Consider the following 23,325-nt stretch of genomic DNA (forward strand, 5'->3'; position numbering starts at 1 on the left):
GAGGAGGTGGATACTTTTTTTCCCCTTTTTTTCAATAAAAAAAAAGCCTTTTGTTAACACAGATGTTCACTGGCAGAGTGCCCTAGCTCCTTTAAGAGAGATTTCCTGATTCAGCAGCCACTGCAGGAAAAAAGTGGCGGTTTTTAAAATGCCAGCTTTTCTGGGCTATGCTGCTAGCATGACCTCTGGATCTTTTGGGAGACGAAGGTAGGCAGAGAAGACAGAACTGAATTCTGGAAGGAAAAAAGCAGAGTTGGAGAGCCGACACAGAGCTGCCAGAGTCAGACATGCTGAATCTTTCCCAGTAAGACACTGCCACATGGCGATGTACGGATTAATAGAAATGGGTTAAATCAAGATGTGACAGTTAGCCAATAAGAGGCTACAGCTAATGGGCCAAGCAGTAATTGAATTTATACAGTTTCTGTGTGGTTATTTCAGGGCTAAACAAGCCGGGCGGCCAAGACAAACAAGCGTGACTTCCTCTCCTTTGCAACAATCTTATGGGGAAAAAGTCTCTGAATTAAGTATGAAATGAAAATTAAGACTTTGTCAATTAGCAGGATAGACCCAGAAAAAATTATATTACCTTTTAGTAATGATGAAATTTAAAATAAAAATATGGGGAGACAATGAACTTGGCAAAGAGCTTGTACTAATACTTTTTGGAAAAGATTAATAACAGATATCCCCAAAACAATAGAGTTAAACTTATAAAGAGGGTTAGTTAGATAATTCCTCACATTATATGTGACACACTAATAACTGGAGCTCCCACATCTTATACTAGTACAAATAAATCAGGAAAGGCAGGTTAATAATCAGAATATTTAAGTAAAGTGGAAAAAAGTCCTTATGATTCTCTCCAAAAGTCAGGATATATGCTATTCTCATGGTACTAAGGTCTTTTAAAGAACCTCTCAATATAATTACTGATTTGCAATGTGCCAAAAGAGATGTTTCACATATTGAAACCACTGAGTTTATACCAGATGATAGAGAATTGACTTCATTATTTATTCAGTTTCAATATATAATCAGGAATAGAATTTTTCCCACAGACATAACACACATCTGACCTCATACAGGTCTTCCAGATTCTCTAACACAAGGTAATGAAGAAATTAATCAATTATTGACTAGAAAGGTGCTGTAGATCTCAGAATGTTATTAAAAGTATGTCAATAGGAAAATTTTAAAAAAGAAATTTTCTATTACATGGCACCCAGTTAAGGAGGTTATACGGAGATGTCCTACTTGTTCTTCATGTAATCAAATACCATTATCTGCAGGAAGTAACACAATGGTACTCAATGGAATAAAATTTGACAGATGTATGCATTCCATCATTACTCCCATGACAGCTGGAAGTAATTCTGGAAAATGATACCCCCTCTCCCAACAAACTTTTTCCTTAGGAATAGGGACATCTTTAGGGGTTGATTATAACTGGTATAGTGTTTGGGATGGAAATGAAGTAAGCTCAGGGATCTCAATAAAAAATTGGATAATAGGTAGATCAGTGTGATCTTATACTAAAAATAATAGTGATTAAAAGTGAATTTCTTATGAGTTATTATTTATACACAATTTATATTGGTATATTCATACAAATTCAAATTATATTTTTATATTTAATATGTTCCTAGGTTTTTGCAATTATTTGCACATTTATGAAAAGTTATTTTGCCTTATTGTATGCATGCATGCTTCTACCTCTTGAGATATTTTGTATATTGATGCAATTTTAGGATATGTTTATCATATAGCAGTATACATTTCTAATTCTGATCAAGATGCTTATAAATTGTTTACATTTTGAGGTCATTGTCATCATTTGATACGCATTTGTTTAAATTGCTTAGTATTTCTTAAATATGAAGCCTTAGTCTTTAAGCCATATAGGTATTAAGAATCATCAGACACAATCTAACCTTAAGTCAAAAAAATATGAATACATGATCATCAGCAACTTGGAATTATGTATAGAGAACTTAGAATATGCAACTTAACACATAAGACCAAAGTAACTCAAGTGGACAGAAGGCACTGACAGATGAGACTGTGTATTTCCTTTCACTGAAAGTAGCTTAAGAAGGCAGATTTTCCTCTTGCTCAAAATATACTCAATGCAGCATTCAAGGAAACTGTGTTGTACATATGAATCTTTGGTGTCTCTTTTAGTCTTCTGACTTGCCCTTGACCTCTGCAGCAAAAGAATTATCAGCATTTGCACTTGGTTGCTTTCTAATTTCAGAAACTAGTTCAGCTGCATTTTCTTTCTTTTTGATAGAAAAACTGTATGCCAGGATATTTTTACCTACTTCCAAATAATTGACTCTGAGTTAGGGAACACACCATACCCTTGGGATAGAGAAGAGGACAGAGATACTGAAGCTCAAGCAACTTCAAGTCACATATAAGCATAGACAAAATACTTGTGCTGAGCCAGTGTGATTGTTCCCCTGAGCCACATTACTGAAAGAGTCTAAATGGAGACAGCAGTGGCTTGATTCCTATGTTTCCTTCTACCTCAAGCAACACAAATGTCTGTGTTTGGAAACCAGTGCAGATTTTTCAAATGCACCCTGTTAGGCAGGAGTTTCCATGTTTTGTCTAAAGAGATAAAAGGAAAATTCCATACTGGAAGTGTTCACTTTATATTTTTATAAGCATTCAATGATATACTCATTTCTACTCTTTGAGGTAGGAAATGCTACTTTCTTTCCATAGTAGTGAGGGTCTGTATTTTAAACATCACACAATTAACTTCTGCTAGATAGTGAGAGCTAGTAAATATGTCTTTATTTTAAATATTTATATTTATTCTTTGAGAATTTCATGAAAAAGACTTTTATCATGTTTTTTTAATAGTCTCACACTTCTCTAACATGCTCTACCGTATTCATACCGATAAAAATTCATTTTCCTTCTCTCTCCATAAGCACACAAGTAAAAAGAACACACATTCATGCACATGTGTGTGCACATGCACACACACACATGCATACACATATACACACAAATATGGAGTCTGGTTTATGTTGAAAACTACTGAGTAAGGTCCTGCAGTATTATATTATTGATATGCATAGTATTGCTGCATTGAAGTCTTCCCTCTAAGTCATGTTATATGTTAACGTTATCAGTATGAAATATGTCCAGTTAAGTAACAAATAACCCGGAGGTAATCTATTTCTTCAATAGATTATTTTTTCACTTTTTAATATAAATCTGATCACACTTAAGCTGATAGAAAGGAAAGTGGGAAGTAGCCTTCAATGAATGGGCATTGGAGACCATTTCCTAAATATAATATCAGTTGCACAGACAATGAGAGCAGCAATAAGTAAATGGGACCTCCTGAAACTGAGAAGCTTCTGTAAAGCAAAAGGCACAGCCAATAAGACAGAAAGGCAGCCTACAGAATGGGAAAAGATCTTTACCAACCCTATAACAGACAGATCTTTAACAACCCTACTCATCCTCAAAATATATAAAGAACTCAAAAATTAGATCAAAATTCCAAATAATCCAGTTTAAAAACATCGGGTGCAGATCTAAACAGAAATTTCTCAACAGAGGAATCTCAAATGGCTGGAAGACACTTAGGGAAATGTATAATATCCTCAGCCATCAGGGAAATGTAAATCAAAATGATTCTGAGATACCATCTTACACCTATCAAAATGGTAAGGTTAAAAAACTCAGTGATAGCTTATGATGGAGAGGATTTGGTGTAAGGGGAACACTTCTCCATTGCTGATTGGAATACAAACTTGTACAACCCTCTGGAGATCAGTATAGTGGCATCTCAGAAAATTTGGACTGAACATACCTCAGGAACCAGCAATACCCCTCTTGGACATATACCCAAAGTATACCTTAATAGCTTCTATTGATATGATTATTTTCTGGTAAATCATATATTAAGCTGGACACACCAAAGAAATGATTCCAGAATTGGGTTTTTAACATATGTGTTATCCACAGAAAATTGTTAACATATAAATAGATACCATAATACATTGTAATAAGAACTAATAAAATAGTTCAAGCTTCTGTGAAATATTTTACTTAGTAGATCATATCCCCTGATGCTCTTCCATTTAGCATTCTAATATAAGAAATTTGGAGAAAGTGTTTGGCCAAAAAAAGGCTAAACTCATTCAGGAAGCATGTATTTGAAACAGGTGTAAACCATTACAACAATAACCAATATAAATGAAGAATTATGGTACCCAGTCCTAAGAGATACACCTATAGAACAACTTCCTCACTTATGGCTAAGTGCACATTTTAGAAAAAGAGGTGGAAAGATTATGAGATTCAGAGGATCAGAATGTGCATTAAGGTTGTGTCTTCTAGTAGTGCGAAAAGCTACATCCATTGTATCACCAACATGACTGCAGAAACATGAATGAACAAGGAAAACAATAGACATGCCAAAATGGGTAGAGGAAAAATCACAAGCTTTCAGTTCTAGACAAAAATGTAGGAAAGTAAGAAATGGGAAGAGTGAGTGAAATAGTCTTGCCCAGGAAAGAATACATAAACTAATTATCCAGTAGCATATGGCATTCCCTGAGAACATACATAGTAGTAACATCATACAGACTAATCAGGTTATATTTGGAAGTATATGTGTACATTTATTCATATACATATGCATGCAACACTTAATGGGGAGAAAAGACCATGATTTTGAAAGAGAGAAATGAGGTATATGGCAGGGTTTACATGAATGGAAGAAAGGGAAGGGAGAAATGGTGTAAAAAATATTATCTCACAACTGTATTCTATGTGTTTTAGAGAATAAATTAATGAAAAATTTCCATGGATACAGTAGTGACAATTCTTATAAAAGTCAATGAAGTTAAGGTATCATTATATTATGTGCTTATGCTTATCCTAAATAAATAACTCGATGAAGGTTTTAAAGATATCTGATTAATGTCTAAACAAAACCAAATCCAAACATGTTAATTAGATGTCATTTGTTTTTGCAAAAGTAAAAACAAACACTTATAATGGTAATTGAAGTTGAAGTTGTTTTGATTATTTATTAAGTCTGGTTTTCAAACATGTTAATTATTACAGCTGAAGTAACCCCATTTAGTATTCAAGTGGTTCCATTAGCCCACCACTATGTTGCTGTGTAGGAACTCCCTGCAAGTTGGTTTAGATTGAGTATATTTACTGACAACTACTAGATATATTTAATGACATGTTTCTGGGACAGCTACTTGATTTGATGGCCACCTGGAGAATAATGATTTGAAAGAAGTAAAATAAAGGTAATTGGGCAAAAGATGTTTACATCCACTATTGATAAAAACCCAATAAAGAAAATCACAGCCCAAACTTTGTTTCACTGCCTTCAGGGAAGATTGATCTCCAAGGACAATCTTTCCAATTCTACCAAGTCAGAGTCAGCTACAGTCCTACATTCTTTCTGAACTTTTACCCTAGAAAACCTATCTAGGCTTGATAATTCTTCTTTCATGTGTCTTTCCTAGGTCAGAAAATGTGATATTTGAATTCTATACCTCCATGTCCTAGAATTCAAATGTCAAATATCACTTCTAGAATATACACATATTCTCATATATATATATATATATATATATATATATATATATATATATATAATCAATTCATCACTTCTGCCTTACATAATGAAAGCAATAGACTGTGCAAAAAGTTCTTGATGTTTTTCAACCAAATCTTAGTTCCAATCATAGCTACCTTATCAACCACATCCAATATAGACATATCTTAGGCATGAAAAAGCAAGTCACATTAACTATTTTTCAGAGAGTTGTAACATATTCAGGTCTCCCTCCTTTATTATGACAGCATTAATTGGTTACCCAAGACTGAATTACAAAAACACTATCTGGTCCTTTTGTTTCGCTTATCATTTTAATTCTTAAAATAGCACTATGGGTTAGAAGATATATTTAAATTATATAGAAAGTAAATAGTCACAGTTATATGTTACTTATAAAAATTTGAGACTTTTACAATAGCATCTTGAAACCAATCTTACTTGTCAATAAATGAAGATGAAACAGGCCTTTTCTCATATTACAGTAGTTAAATGTCTTGACAGGAGTCAAATAATCCTAGGTAGCAAATTAAATTTAATGGGCATTGTTTATTGTTTTCCTCACATGCCCAATCAACACAATATTTCACCTACAAATTTTTCTTATAACCCATGATTCCTATCTTTTTCTTCCAAACATTTGCAGTAATGTTTTTTTCCCATTAGAACATGTTACAAAGTCAATTGCAAACACGAATTTTATATGGTTAAATAATTAACGTAGTATATCTTCAACTTGAACAAATGTTTTATGTAGTTCTTAAACAGAGACTCTACATAAAAACCAGTAATAAATATTATAAATTAAGAGATATGCATGTTTTATTTAAGTTAATTTGCATATGTATTTCTGAAAGTTAGGCTCTTGATAATGTTTATTCAGTATGTTCACATACCTAAACAAGGCTATTTATCATGTATTGGACAAATCTCATGACTATATGTAATAAATTATCTGTGACACTTAATGCAATGAGTACTACAAAATACAGATTGACTATCAAGTGAATGAGCAAAAGCATTACTTTCGATCTTAAGGCATCTTAAAGAAACATTTAATTTCAATAATTTAGCAATAAATTCCTTTGTTTTATTTACAATCTATTTTGTATTTGAATGTATTTTAGACTGTGCATTTTATTTCTTTTGTTTGTTATACATGGAAATATAGCATATAATCTCCATTAATCCATACAAGGATTCTACTTTCACATAAAATTTAGCTATTTGAATTCAGCTATGTAATCAAAGAGATTACAGGAGCATACACTCTTGTAGTGTGGTACATGATTTACAATGCTCATGTAATTATTCTGAGTGAGTTGTTGGTTGTAGATTTCCTGGAGAGCTCCTAATGATGTCCTTGTATCAGACTCCTTTTATTTCACTGTGTTTGCATTTGCTTGGTGAAATAAATTGAATGACTTGTTCCTTGCATACCTGATCAAAGTAATCATGAGACAGTCTAATAATCTTTACTCTCTCTTCCGGTACTCTTGCAACGAATTAGCAATATGCTTTGTAATAATTTATGCATTTTCCTCTTTTAAACCTTTGCCTTCATGAGATTTAATAACAATTCATGATTTAAAGCTAGACTCACAATTTACCTGTAAGCACTCCCTGTCTTCCAAATACAGAAATTATTTTACAACATAAAAGCACCACAAATAGTAAATTTCAAGGTCCATTTTTAGTTAACATAGAGAACTGACAGCCTTGGAACATTTATATAGATTTTTAGATCTATTTAGAGGTATTGATCAATTATCCTATTAAATAAACAGAATCTATACTTTTATTGAATATCCACTGTACTAGGTACTATGTGAGATATTTATCCTGTTCTGTTCCACTTGACCATCAGAGGGTACACAGTGAAATATGACACTAGCTAAAACTCCTAGCAATTATGGATTTGTAGCCTGAACTGGTCATTTCATGTGACCAGGAAAACCTTCCAGTGGAGGGATTGGGTCACCAACCCAGTGACATAGGGCTCTACCTACAGTCTATCCTGCCTAGGGGATGTGGTGGGGTAAGCATGGCACAGAGATTGTGGGAGTAGAAAATCAGTGACTGGTCCAGCCTGAGATCTATGCCAGGAAACTGAGCCAACCCTAAAGCACTGCCTGGAGTGCCAGGCCCCAGATGTTAGATGATCTAGAGACAGGATAGAACCAATTTTTAATGGAGTAAAAAAATGTTAATGTAATTATGTCTAAATATATTCTGCTTTACTCATAGGTTGGTTTTTAGTCCAATAGACATCAGAAAGGCTTCATCCAGTAACTGAAAGAAAGGGATGCAGAAACCCATGGTCAAATATTAGACCAACCTGTGAGAATCATGCTGAAAAGAGGAAGGATGGCTTGTGGAAGCCTCAGAAGTCAAAGTTGTCACAAGAAAATCCACAGAGCCTATGAACATGAGCTCATGGAAGCTCACAGAGACTGAACTGACAACCAGGGTGCCTGCATGGGACTGTTCTATGCCTTCTGCATATATGTAACAGTTTCTTGGGCTTCTTGGGGGACTTCTAACAGTGAGACCAGGTACTGCCCCTGACTTCTTTATTTGCTTTTGGGATCCTACTTTTCGTACTGTGTTGCCTTGCCCAACCTTAATACAAGGTGAGGTGCTTAGTATTACTACAACTTGATATTTCTGTTTTATGGATATCCATGGGATCTTAATATAAAAAGAGGAAGAGTGATTACATTATCAGGGAGGCAGAGGGTCATTGAGGGAGATGGACTGGGAGAAGATGAGGTAGGGAAAACTGTAGTCAGGATATAAAATAAATTATTAAATAATGAAAAAAAGAAAAAAAATATTCTCAAAGATTTTTCTTAATCAGACTGTACTTCCTTTTCCCAAATCTGATTTTTTTAAACAGGTACATCATTTGTTAACTTGTACTTCTCAAACTCTCTTACTCCTTTCCCACTGACCATTCCTTGGGTCATTTTATACAAATTCTTCTTTGGGTAGACACCAAACTAAGACTATTATTTAAAAGCAGAAATCTAGACCTGACTGTCTGTAGGGTTCACCAACACTCACATCTATAGTAGTCAGTTAAAATTTAGCAATTTTGCTTTTCTGCTTCTCCACCTGACATAGATGTTTTCACTGAGAGTGGAGCATTGCCATCTTAATCAACAATGAGAAAGAAATGGCATCATAGAATTAACTTAGGAGAATCTGGTATTTATCTTGGAAACAAAAGAAAACTCCTCTCCTTAAAGAGACATAGAAAAGCCTGTCTTTGAGAAAGCCAAAGTACTCTGTATCTGCTTCCAGGATCTCATTTTCTTAGGTACTGTCTGTGTACAGCCACTGAGATAACTGCTAAAAATAAATTAATGAATAATCTTTCACTGTTTCTTACTGTGTCATGAAGCTTGTAGCACCAGAAGCAGTGGCTTTGTTGGCCCATTATATAAGCACTGAGCCAGCAGTGATGGCACATGGCTAGCCCTGCTGTAGGAACAGCCATGTAAACCTCTAGGTTCCTTTTAAAATCTTTGATTGTCAAAAGGAGACCAAGATAGATATATAAGAGACAGCACACATTTTTCTCTAGTCACTCAGCTCCAAGAGACTCCTCTCTGACTTTATATTTTTAACACCTCTTGAGCAGATCTCTTGAGCAGGCAATAAAATAAAGATCAAGCACATTTTTTATCTCCATTGCATTCTCTTAATGTCTAAAACATATGAATCACAGAAACAAATCTGGGGGACAAGCATGGCTTCATTTAAACTTAAGAAAATGAAGTACTATGTGCGGTTGGATCTCCAAACTGAGTGTGGGAGAGTTGGTCTGGGTGAGGATACACGGTAGGAGTTTGATATGTGTAATGACTTTCTTTGAAATGATGCTATACAAGGGACAATATGAGTTGGCCTCATTTTCAAGGATATTTCAAAAATAAAAATAGTGACTGAAAAGATTCATTAGAAAGAAAAGGCACAAATTCTGACACTATTCCATATATACACTATATACATGCTTCTTCAAATTTACTTGTCTCTCTGTGTTCTTACTATTTGAATGCAGAAGTAATAATGGACATGCAAATAAAATGCCCTAAAAATTAAATGATTCATAAAATCCTTTTTCATTTTATCCTTTTTCCCTGTGGAGATTTATACTCTTTCTCTGTGAAAGCTATAACTGCAATTATTGTTAATCCTGATTGTGATAGAGTTAATTATTTATATTTCGTAATATTCTCTCCTTTTGACTATGGGATGTGTACTATTCTGCTGTATGCTCAAATATCTCTAAGTTGTTAGAGGGTTTTAAACTGACTTGATCCAGATAGTAAATTGCACCATTTATCATTTTAATTAAACTCACTTTAGAAATATTTTGTAGTAAAATATTACCCAGAAAGGAAAAAATATATTTAAATATGTATTTATCTGTGATTATATGTGACATATATTAAAAATATCAGAGAGCTAGAGATTATCTAGAGAACATTTGTAGTGAAAGGGAACTCTGAATAAAAGTTCTCAGATTTTAATAAGAAAAAATTGTGCTCTATAATTCAGGAGAAGGCTGTGAATTTGATAATTATTTAATGTATAATTTTATTGATTTTGAGGTAAGAGAAATATATAGTGATAATATAGATGGTGTAGAAATAATATCATTTAAGTTTCTCATTTGTTTTCCATAAAAATATTTTTTTCTGAGTCAGTGTACATATGGTTTGTATAGTTGACCACTCACGCTTTAACAAAATATGCTCCATAGATTTGAGTGATAATTCATACTTTACTAAAGGGAAAAACAAGGTTAACTATTAATTTTGGTCCTAGTCACATGATAATTTGAGAAAATATAATAGTTTTTGTTGAAATAATTTTCCAGCGTAGATTATCCCTGTATGTTAAATGATTTGCCAAAATAGAGATTAACAGTTTTATGTAGCTTTTAGGTTGCATGCTGGTTGCCTTTTATTATTGCTACAAAATAGTCAGAAAAGATTATAAAGAAAAAATTATTTGATCTCTGTTTCAAAAGGTTGACATCATCAAGACAAACCCCTTTGTTTTGGGTCTGTGATGAGGCAAGGCAGTATGGCAGTGGGGTTGCGGTTTAGAGTCAATTTGTTGATGTCAAGGCTAACAATAAGAAGTCTAGAGCAATATATCTTTAAAGATTTTCCTCTCAATAATTAACATTCTCTAGCAAGGCACCACAACTTCCCAAGTTTTCCAAAACCTCCTAAAATATTATTAAGGGATGAGGCCAAAGTGCTCAACATTTTCAAATCATGAAAGAAAAGTGCCTTACATATTTTGAGCAATAAGCTGTTATTAAGTGGGTAGCTCATAGATATTTCCCATATTAAAGATTATCTCAGATGTTTTAATGTGTTGATCTCTATTAATAGATTTTTAATATATGTCACATATAATCACAGATAAATACATATTTAAATATAATGTTTCCTTTCTGGGTAATATTTTAGTACAAAATATTTCTAAAGTGAGTTTAATTAAAATGATTTTGTAAAGGCAGAGATGTAACAATAATTTAATTTTAGTTAAGAGAATACCCCACTTAAAATTGAAATTTAAATATTTACCAGTTTTATTAGCAATTATTTATATATGCCAAAAATTCACAATTTAAACATTTAACTGGAAATTTAAAACAAATTATGACTGCATATTTATGTATATATGTGTATGGGATTGAAATTCTATGGCAGATACTAAACAGCATGTATTCTAGTACTTTTCACTTTCCGTTTTTCTGAGATAAAAATCTCTTGAATTCAGAATGTAGTCAGGATGAACTTCAACTTCTAATTCTTTTGTTTCTACCTACCAAGAACAGGGATTATAGGCACATGTCACCACAGCCAGTTTATGTAGTAGTATGCACCAAAGCTTGACACATTAAGCAAGAGTGCATCCAACTAAGTTAAATCCTTACCTTCTTAAATAGTCTCACCATACTAGTATTATTTGGTCTCATGAGTATAGAAGAAATTTATTTTAAAAGTAAAAAACATTAGCTAACATTGTACAAATGATTATATTTGGAAAAACTTCATAAACAATAAATTTTATGCTGTTCTGAGAGGCCATTTGTTTGTTTCCTGGATGCCCAGAAGCTCAGACCCAAAATAATCACGCAGAAACTATATTATTTATAACACTTGGCCCACTTAGCTCTAGCTTCTAGTTGGCTAACACTTTTATCTTAATTTAATCCATCTCCACTAATTTGTGTGTGGCCACGTTGACTAGCTAAAGTTCTGGCATCTGTGTCTGGCAGGACTACATGGCTTCTCTTTTTTTCTGTCCTTTTTCTCACAACATTCCATTTAGTTTTCCCCACCCATCTCTGTTCTACCCTATCAGGCCAAGCTAGTTTTCTATATTAATTTATGGTAATCACAGCATACAGAGGGGAATCCCACATCACCTCCCCTTTTCTGTTTAAATAAAAAAAGAGGTTTTAAATTTAGCATAGCAAAATTACATATATCAAAGTAGGTATCAAGCAAGAATTGCAGTTATGATATTTATATCTACTTTTCTTTGATCATAACTAAGAAAAACTATAGTTATAATTGTTCTTCAACTCCATCAAAGACTCTAGAAGTATATAATATTACTTAAGTAAACAGAGTGCATTGTAAGCAACTTCTAAAACTTTAGAATTGGCAAAGCCATTTCATTGCCTGGAAAGTCACCCAAATTTCTTCTGTACTATTGATACATCTATCTTTAGTCTACAGGCCCATAGTATTCAGCAGACTTTTCCATGAAGCAGGAAATTTCAAAGACAATTCTGCCTGATTTCAAAGTTTGTCACTCAGTTTCCTCTGTGCCCTGCAAAATGCCTAGCAGACCCTTTCATGAAGCAGGAACCCCAAAGGATCATCACACCTTTAGGCAAGTTTAACCAATATTTCTCTGTGTGTCATGCATGTTCAGTTCATCAAGCAGTCTAGAGCAGTGCAAGAGCAGTTTCTTGCACAAATGGCTAACCAGCTCCATAAGGAGCCTCTTCAATGCCCATTTTCCTCTTGAAGTAATTGGTACTACCAGGAGAAGATGTGTCTTATCATGAAAAGCCCCAAGTTCTTTAAATACTTTAAATGTCTTATTTTGAAGGTGTTTGAAAGATTTGAAAAATACCTATCTATATAAAATACATCTCTGTAATCTAGAAATCATAACTATCCTGACTACAAGCTTGGGTATTATAGATGACTACCTATTAACCTATATTTCTTAATTATACACTATATTTTTAAATGGGCTGCACAAACACAATAACTTAAGAGCAGAAATACATATACACAGTATAACAAAATTGATCTTAAGTTTGTATCAATAAACCAAGATCCATACCGAAGTATCCATCTCTATAGCATATCCCCCTTTTAAATATAAACAAACATTTATAAACATTTGCAAATATGGGCATAGTTCTCCAGACTGCTTCCTGACACTATTAATCAGGCCTCTCATGGTGTTTCCCATATGCTAGGTTCATCTCAATCAGCAGTTGGGTGAAGTAATTTTGGGGAGGTGATCTTGGCAACCTTTCAGGGAATCTTGGTCCATCAAATCACATTAGCCTGGAATGAATCAATAGGGTCTTATCCTCAGGTGGGGCTGTATGGCTTCTCTTCGACTCTGCCCTTCTTTCTCCCAGCATTCAGTTTAGTTTTCTCTGCCTAGTTCTGTTCTACCCTATCAGGTCAAGCCAGTTTTCTTCATTCATTAATGGTAATCACAGTGTACAGAGGGAAACCCCAGATCAATATGCCATTCTCTAAAAGATATTATAAAAAGAAGGTAAGTTCAGGGAGACATTTTTAGCATACTATTAAACAATAACAAAGGAATATAATAAATGTCATATTTTAGAATTGTTTATATATGTGAGGGTACAGACATGTATGAAAAGATGGCAAAAACCACACCAAATACTGTGTGCCCCCTAAAAAGATTTTATTCATGGAATAATTATCCCATGGATGAGGTTGCAAAAGAGAAGCCTTTAAAGTCAGAACCATAGCTTGACTAGGCTACCGTCATTGACTTGTTCAATTGAACAGTGCTGTTCTATGAAATGGAGCAGCTAAAATGCACACGTAGTGCTTGGAGTAAAAAGGACATCCATGGAAACTTAGCACCTATTTAGTACCTGTATCATGCCTAACACTTAGTCCCCAGAGTTGAAGAGAGTTCTGTTATCTGTAATGAAATGATGATAACATAAAGGATTCGTGTTTAACAGGAAAGAGGGTGTGGTTAAGAAGACAGGAAGAAATGGGCTTGAGTTGTATAATTTAGTAGTCATGTAAACATGACACTTTTCTGTTTCATTCAAATTTTAAGTTTTGCCAAAACAAGTTACTCACAAACATTCACACACCACAGTCTACTGAGCTGATACATAGACTTCTCTCACCCTGTGTTTCTGATTTAAACACCAGGCTAGGTGTTAAATAGCAACATTTCAAAAGAAATATTAAACCCTTGGCTTCATTACATGAAAAACCTGAATTCATTATATATAAGCTAAAGAAAAAAAAAAGCAGTTGTTTTTCTTTCAGAACCTCTGAATACATAACAAGCTAATTTTCTCTGTGTTAACTCATCTTTAAGAAAAAAATGCATGCCCAAAAGCTGGCAAGAATTACAGCTATGAATTTAACTCTTATAAGGGTTAACGGTGGAGAAGGACACATATTAATATGGCAGTTTCCTGCTTGTTCTTTAAGAAATAAATCAAGGTAGTAAACTACAAAAGCATCAACAGCAATACAAAGACTTAGAAAAAAGCTAAAAATGACAACCAATTTACTGTTTACCTTTCACATTTTATCCATTATTTAATTATAAACTAATGTGAGAACATTTCCTTCTAGTATAACCAAGTCTTTGAATTGAAATAGGAACTAATCCATATTTTATTGAATTATTGTTAATATTAAACCCAATAATCTAAGTCAAAAACACTTTATGAATTATAATGAATAAATAGACTTTCTTTAGGGTAATATCTAACTCATAATAGGCATTCAAATAAATTCTGAATGAAAGAGTGAATTTATTAAAGGTTTTATACAAATAGTATATCAATTATTACTTTTAGAGGAGACAGCTAGTTCTGCAGGAGAAGTGCTTACTCCATGAGCATGAGGATTTCAGTTTTTCCCAGAAGCCTGTATTAAAACATCTAATGTACTGGACTAGATTATCATTCCAACAGCTGAGAAGAAGAGACAGCACACATATGGAACATTAAGAAAATTTTAATTGTGGAATTAAGACAGAAGAATATTTAACCATACTGATCTTTTTGGGAAGAGGAATTACTTATGTTTGTATCACTGGATTAAAAATTCGACTTGCAAATGAACCAAGGATGATAGAGTCATTGAAAAAATATTAAAATTTATTTTAAAGAAACCATTGACATTTTAAGGATGTTTGATAATTAAAAAATTTTGATTTATTGTATTGGGGGGGTCTTCCCAATATCATTTTGCATGGATGAACAGGAATAAGGACATCTTGCAGGTGGTATACTGAGACATAGACACTGACCTGAATATAAATTTTAAAGACAATATTCACCAGGCTAAGGAAAGTATCAAATATAAAGAAAGTGCATTACTGCTGTAGTCTTTAACTGATAAGTAAAAGTGAAAAGTTTTAATGTAACTGAGACTTTACTTATTTAATTTATTTTGTATTGTCTATTTATTACATAAAATTAATATTGTTAAGACCCATGGAGCAAAAATAATTTGTTGAATATCAATGTTTTCTATTCATGCTAACTCACTAATTACCCTTATGTGCAGTAATATAAGAACAATTACTAAATAAACAAATAATGAATTTTATAAATGCTTTTAAAGCAGCATACTTATAATTGCATAAAAGATAGTAGGAAGAAAGTCTGACTCAAAAAATTATGATCATTTTACCTTTATCAAAGTTGCTCCAGCATCTCCTATAATCTCCATCTATACATTTGTAATCTATGGTTTATGAAGAAGAAGAGGGTATTTCATTTTAAAATAGGTCCACAGTGATAAAATGTAAATCAGAGGAGGTCACGGGGGAATTGAACGTGTAACTAAACATGCTGTTAAATTAGATATTTGTCAAACTAGTATCTAGAGGCATGAAAATGTTATTTGTTTTCTTGGTATGTTTATGCAATTGAAAGAGTCCTCAGATCATCTAGTATGTTATTAGTTGAACAGGAAGTTTTCATAACTAATAAAAAGTGCTCAGGAGCTTAGTGCATATTCCATTAAAATTAAAATACTGATTTACTATGTTCTTTAGAAATTCTAGAGAAAACAATTTGAAAAGCTTTTCCTAAAAAGAGACCCCCCAAGACAGCCACCAAATCACAGGGAAAACACTGGAATAATACTATATTCAGCAAAGCCACTGACAGAGCACTGAGGTAATAATCGTACTGTGTAGTCTTGAAAGCTCACCAAGAGAAGAAGATATATAGAATGACCCATGTGTTTGTGACCTGAGACCTAAGATGCACCTGAGGGTACACTGTACCAAAAGTGAACAATGCAGCACAGATAAAACAAATCAGGTCGTTATTAGCTGCAGATCATGCTTATGTTGATAAGGCATCAGGTTCCTTCATATAGGAGCACACAGATAATTTGAACTACTGTGTTGGTGCTAGGTCATATGGAAAAGCAAAAGATGCTTTTAACCATTGAGCATCTCTCCCCCATAGTTTTTTTTTTAAAGCTAAGATTTATATTTCTTGTGCATGCCATGAATGCTAATGCCAGATGATCTACACAATGATCTGCCTGTAATTGTGAGGTCATGTAATTCTCTGAAATTCCTTTCATTCTTTTTATAATATCCTAAAAGTATTATGTTCTTCAAATGATCACATCTCACACTCTTGACTTGAAGAAGATATTTTCACCAAAGAATAGGTAAGGGAAATGTGGTGCATTTATACAATGAAGTGCTACACAGCAGAAAAATAAACAAAAATTTCACATCTTGAAATTTGCTGGAAAATCGATGGAACTAGAAAACATCATGTTGAATGAGGTAACCCAGAAATACAAATATCACATGTACTCACGCATTAGTGGTTTTTACACATAAAGCAAGGAAAACCAGCCTACTAGCCACCATCCCAGAGATCCTAGACAAAAGAGGACTCTAAGAGAGACATACATGGATCTAATCTACACAGGAATTAGAAAAAGACAATATCTCCTGAGTAAATTTAGAGCATGGGGATCATGGGAGAAGGTTGAGGGGAAGGGTGGAAGAAGGCAGGGGAGTGGAGAAAAACATACAGTTCAATAAAAAAGAAAAGAAAGAAATCAGAAGCGAAGCTATTTAGTCAGATCAGAATTTTTAACACTTTCATCCAATACTTAGCCTGACCTTGTACAATAGAGTTAAGTTCACATATCAATTATAGTGCTTAAAAATATTCCACCAAATGTAAAAAAAAATAGCCTTCCCTTCATCCTACTTATTGTCAGCATCACATTGACAAGGGTTTTTCTTCAAAAGTGTGTTTCAGCTTTTTGTGTGTATGTTCGGTTTCCTTTAATTAGCAGCAGTTCCCACTATCCTAACAGAAAACAAGAGGTTTTCAAATTAGAATTATGTTTTCAAACTGCTCTTCCTTTTTTCTATTTCAATGATTGAGTCTATGGATATAGTTTGCACTTATTTTCAGCATCTTTTTGTACTGTTTTCCCACATGGCTATTTTATGTCCATCTCAGTGAATGCTAAAAATAATAGACACAAAGCACAAGAAAGAACTGTAGCTTAGTAAGAAACATAAAATTAAGAAAGATTGACAGGGAGCTCCCCATTTTAATACATAACAGAAAATGTGTTCTTCCCTGGCCATTGCACAATCTTGCACACATAATCTCAAAGCACAGAGCACATCTATCAGCAATAATTTCATGGAAGCAAGCTCTAGCTAATATGTGCAGAATCTTATATTACTTTATCAAACTGTCTTTGTGTAATTAGGCTGTCTGCAAGGCTGGGTATATAAATTAAGCATCTAATTTATCTTGACTGGCCTCTGGATTGCTTGATCAGTCTATTCTGCTTCTGTGCCTATTTAGTTAATGCCAAGTACTGCAAAGGGCCTTTTGGCCATAGGGAGTGGGAAGATGCAGGGATTCCCTTCAAGGTCACAGGCAATTTCAAATTTACTCATGACTGGCACTGGGAAGTGTGGGTACCATTCATTCTAATGACAGTGATCTTCAGGGTGAGCATAACTGATGTATCTAGTGACAGCTCACTTTGTGTTGCTGTTGGTGGATAATAAATTACCAAAAGTCAATCTGTAAAGAAAGGCTTACTAAAAGAAATAAAATTCAAATGAATTTATATTTATTTCCCTTCAACACCATTTCTCCTAAGGCCACTTCTCCATAGCACCAAAATCTGTACATCTCCAAGGGGGCAAGTTACACAGCTATTCAGTCTTGATAAAAACAAACTAACTCCTGTAGCCATAATCATTCCTCAAGAGCATTTAATTTGTTGGCTCTTGCATTATTGCTATCAAAACAAAATCTTGCAGCTTTATTGGAATACATAAATCTCTTTGATTTAAGCACACTTTATCTCTCTTTTTCTCAGATGAATTTGAGATGATGCAGAGTTAAATTTTTATGGAGTGATTTCTGGGGAGAAAGGCTGACATAATTTTCAGCCTGGGACTTTCTGTTCTGCTGACAACTCAGAAAGTTTAAGGAAGTGTTGCTTCTGACAGCTTTGTCTGAGTGTATTCATTCTTTACTGGTGAATGCACAGCCGCAATAGTCATGTGTTCAACTGAATGTGAGTAGAGCAGTCTTCTTGTCTGAGTAGAGAATGGGGTATTGAGATAACAAGTTTCATGAAATAAGGTATTTTGAACTGTAGTTGAGATTTAAATTTTTGCTCTTACTAATAATCTACCCTACTTTTGGAAACATAGTAATCTATGACTCCCATCTTTATCATGACTTCATTGCAATTTCCTCGTTTTTACCTCATACATTCCACAGGTTGTGCGGAATTGTCATATTTGAGACATTGCCTGTCCAAATAATCAAGGTTGGGTGAGAAACATCTCAATTCTGCAATCACCTTGTTAATATTAGAATAGTAATCTCACATGATGTTTTAAAAATTTTTTTACTAGAAATGAGAAGGCATGTTGTATTTAAATATATTGTCCATTTAATGGATGATTGGGTTATGGGACACAAATTTATTTTTTCTAGATTTGTGCTTTCATGCAGTGTTGCTGGTTGTCAAATAATAATTTTTTTTCTAGAATTATATAGATATATAATATGTGTGGAGTGTAGAAGATACAAGGATTTGAAAAGCCAGAGATTAGCTAAAATCTCATAGATTAAAAACTATCACTACATAAACATAAACTGTGCCAAAGCTACAGTTACATTATATGAAATTATATAAGGAAGCAGAGCTTAAAAGTCCACTATAGATCATTACGTCTAATGATTAATATTAGAAAGTGAAACTTATAATGAAAAGATTACCTCCCAAATCATGATCAATTTGTAACAAATTTAGAGCTAAAGTATTAGCTTAATTTTTAACCTTGGAGCCTCCTTCATTTTATCTTTTATTTATTTATTCATCATCGTATCTACCACTTTGTGAGTGACCAACATTCAAAGATGTTAGGTGAAAACAGATATAATCTCTGTTTTTATTCTACTCTGGGAGCCAAACATTAATCAAACAGTCACTCAAATAAAACAAAGTTATTGGTATTGAACAGTAATGAGAAATTAAGTAAAGGATAAGAAGAAGAAAGGAATAACTTTTGTTAGTTTATGGAAAGAAAAATAAGCTCATGATGATGAATCAACTTTTTTATAAACATAATTTGAGAAGTATCTCAGGAAAAAATCCTTCAGAAAAGCAATCTCTGACTTTCCAAGGTGAGACAAAATAATCTCAGTTGTACTATTTGCAATTACCACTTCATATTTAAATGTTCTGCCTTTCTTGCAATGTCTTAAGCTCATTGATGACACATGTTTGAATCATATTGTGATCATATTGTGTTTTTATACAGGGCACATACAATTTTTTTCTCTCAAGCTAGAGGACAAAGAAGGACAGAAGAGTAAGTGTGGAAAGGCATTTACCCCTTGAGATGTACAGAATATTTATTTTCTTTATATTGCTTCGTTTCAGCAAAGTTTGTTAGCTGTTACTTGCAAATAAACAGCATCCCGCTTCAAGTTAAAGGACAGAAACTTTCAAAGTTCCCCAACATAAACTAGCCACCCATCTTGGAGTAGAGGCACAGATTGTTTAGACATGAGGGTGATCTTTTAATATCTATCAATCACAAGGTGCATGAGATAGCGTATAGATGATATGAAAGAATATTTTGTAAAGTATCTGTGCAGTTTGAATCTCATTCACTCACTAGGGTATTTGTTGATCAATACATAGTTTATTGGATTTCTTCAGTGATCTTGTACACTGTAAAGATTTACCCCTCCCCCCATATTGATTTACTAAAATACTGATTGGCCAGGAACTAGGCAGGAAGTATAGGTGAAACAAACAGACTGGGTAAATTCTGGGAAGTGGAAAGGCAGAGATGTGGTAATCAGCCAGATGCAGAGGAAGCAAGATGAGAATGCCTCACTGAGATAAGGTACCAAGCCATGTGGCTAAACATAGATAAGAATTATGGGTTCTTTTAAGTTGTAGGAGCTAATTATTAAATAAGCCTGAGCTAATAGACCAAGCAGTTTATAATTAATAGAACCCTCTGTGTGTTTCTTTGAGACTGAATGCCGGGCAGGACAGACAGTTCTGTCTACACTTCAGTTGATGATTGCCTGCACTTTCACTCTACTTCCTCAGAAAATACTTTTGCAAAGCCACTTCTTTTATTCTACTTGTATCTTATGATTTGATTTCCCATACTGGTGAGAAGGAAAGGGCAAATAAATTGAGGTAGTAAGTAAAATAAATCAGAAATTATAATAAGATCTCAAAGAAGATTTCAAAGAGTCTATTTCTAAAGAAATAACTATTGTCAATAAAAAACTAATGATTGTCAAAGAAATAAGATGAAATTCAGGTTAAGAAAACTATGAAATAAGGATACAGATTGAGATATAAAGAATATAGGATCAGAATCTGACCACTAGTTTTCAAGTATGACAGAGTCAGAACATGGGAGTTATCAGTTTGTGGTACTTTAAGCCTGTAGGAAAGATCTTTCTAATACACCTGGCTTACTTATGCCATAGGTGAAAACAAGAGTCAAATGAAGAGTCATGCTTTAAATAAAAGATTTTTATAAGTAACAGGATTGGTAATTACTTAAACACCATTAGTAAGAGGTTTTCTGTGAGGAATAAATTGCATATTTCTGCAAGAAAAAGGGTAAATCTTAAAATTGCATACATGTAGGTTGTTTGCAGGACCTGGATATTACAAATAATGCTGCTATGAACATAGCTGACCCACTGTCCTTGTGGTATGATCCATCACTGGTTCTTTAGGTAGGTTGATTCCCAATTTTATGAGATTTCCAAATTGGATGTGCAAGTTTGCAACAGTAGAGGAGTGTTCTCATTCCACATTCTCTACAACATAAGCTGTATAGATGCCACTTAATTGAAGAAGGGATTTTAAAAAGTGGTACATTTGCACAAAGGAGTATTACTCAACTATAAAAAACAATGACATCATGAAATTTGTAGGTAAATGAATGGAGCTAGAAAAAAATCATCCTGAGTGAGGTCACCAAGACGCAGAAAGATAAACACAGTGTATATTCACTCATTAGTGGATGCTAGATGTGAAGCAAAAAATAACCCAACTACAGTCCACCATTCCTGAGAAGTTAGGTAACAAGGAGAATCCTAAGGGGGATATATGGATCACCCTAAGAAGAAAAAATACATGAGATCTCTTGGGTAAACTAGGGTTGGAGTTGGATCTGAGAACATGAGGGAATGGGACTGTAGAGTTGGTTGAGAGAGGGAATGGGAGAGCAATAAAAGATGTCTTGATAGAGAGAGCTGTTATGGGATTAGGGAGAAACCTGGTGCTAGGGAAATTCCAAGGAATCCATAAGAATGACCACAGCGAAGACTCCTAGCAATAGTAGAGAGGGTGCCTGATCTGGCCTTTCCCTAGAATCGGATTGGTGAATACCCTAAATACTATCATAGAGTCTTTATCTGTAAATGATGGAACCAGATGCAGACATCCACAGCCAAGCACCTGGCTGAACTTAGGTAGGCAATTAAAGAGAGGAAGGAGGGATTATATAAGCAAGTGTGTGTGTGTGTGTGTGTGTGTGTGTGTGTGTGTGTGTTTGTGAGGGTGTCAAGATCATGAAGGGGAAATCTTTAGTGACAATTTAACTGAGATAGTAGGAACTCACAAACTCTAGTCTGACAGTTGTGGAACATGCATGGGACCGAATTTTACCCTTTGCATATAGGAGACAGTTGTGTACATTGGTCTATCTGAGGGGCCTCTGGCAGTGAACCAGGATCTATCCCTGGTTCATAAGCTAGCTTTTCAGAGCCCATTTTCTATGCCTTGCTCAGCCCTGATGCAGCAGGGAAGGGCTTGTTCCTGTCCCAACTTAATGTACCAGGTTTTGTTGACTTCCCATGGAAGGCCTTTACTAAGAGTGGGTGGGAGATGGGTTGTGGTAGAGGTGGGGGGGGGTCAGGAGAAAGGGTAGGAGGGAGAACTATTATTTGAATATAAAATCAATAAAAATATTTAAAAAATCACATTGTCATACTGGAAGAAACAATATAGACAGAGCTATAGTTAAATGCTACACATATAAATTTAAAATGCATACATTGAAATAACCTTAGAAATTACATGCCATAGAAGGGTGATAGACAGTTAAATTTTGAATAATTACCACAGGAAATAGGAAGCTGTATAGGAAGAACAGGAAAACAAAACAGAACCAGAACAACAAGAAACAGAGGCCAAACAAGAGGTAACTTGTATAGATCAATGACATGGTGTGCTCCCAAGGATATACACAGCCCAGTCTTCCTTTATATCAATGTTCCTTCTGCAACTTTTTGTTGAAAACTGGGGACAGATAATAGTCATGGATTCTGTTAGTTATGTTAGTTTAATTGTTTTGATTATTTTTTTCCACTGACACAAACACAAAGTAGGAAACTGACATATGTTCAGAAAAAAAAGGAGAATTGAAAGTCCATAGCTCTATGGATTGACATAGTTAAATGACCATAGCTACTGATCAATAATCCACATAAAACCTGAGCTGCATTTTATCCAATCACCATTGTGGGTAATCAGTACCACGTCATTTTTAAAGCAGAACAGTGGTAACCAGAATTAATCCAGAACCAAAACTGAACAGGAATGTTAAAATAGGATAAGATCAGATTAATGAAATTATTCATTTCTTTTTTTTTGTTGTCAAGATTTTTTATTATTGTTGATTTCAACCATGAAAGGTGATATTTTGGGAATTAGTTTGAACTTTATTTTATTTTATTTATTTATTAAAGATTTCCGTCTCTTCCCCTCCACCGCCTCCCATTTCCCTCCCCCTCCCCCATCAAGTCCCCCTCCCTCCTCAGCCCGAAGAGCAATCAGGGTTCCCTG

This window comes from Microtus ochrogaster, chromosome 4 (genome assembly GCF_000317375.1).
Source record: "Microtus ochrogaster isolate Prairie Vole_2 chromosome 4, MicOch1.0, whole genome shotgun sequence".
Taxonomy (NCBI): Eukaryota; Metazoa; Chordata; class Mammalia; order Rodentia; family Cricetidae; genus Microtus; species Microtus ochrogaster.